Source organism: Penaeus monodon, chromosome 31, assembly GCF_015228065.2.
Source record: "Penaeus monodon isolate SGIC_2016 chromosome 31, NSTDA_Pmon_1, whole genome shotgun sequence".
Taxonomy (NCBI): domain Eukaryota; kingdom Metazoa; phylum Arthropoda; class Malacostraca; order Decapoda; family Penaeidae; genus Penaeus; species Penaeus monodon.
Window position 1 is genome coordinate 25135683 of NC_051416.1, and position 406 is coordinate 25136088.

The window sequence follows — 406 nt, forward strand, 5'->3', positions numbered from 1 at the left end:
GTGTTCATCATAGATTAACATCAAGCCCCTTTAAGGAAAGCAGTTTGAACGTCCATCCATCTTTCGTTAAAAAAAAAAATCCAAATAAGGTTGAACATGGAAAATTGTTACCCAGCGGATACCAGTGTAAATGTTATGTCCTTATTTTATATTTCTTCAGACAAATTTCCTCTCGATTGGCTCTGGTGGTCTCCAGTCTTGCGCGATCTTTACCGCGGTTTATTTATTGCCCTGTCTTCAAGTACAGACCGTTGCCGCGAGCTGTGTGTTTGTTTATGCAGACCGGCCGCGTTCAACAATCTGGCATCCTCCGCTCGCCTGGACACTTCAGTTGTTGCTCTGACCCGACTAATTGGCCATTTTGTCTAGTCACACGATTTTAAAGAGTCTCGTTTGTTTATTCTGT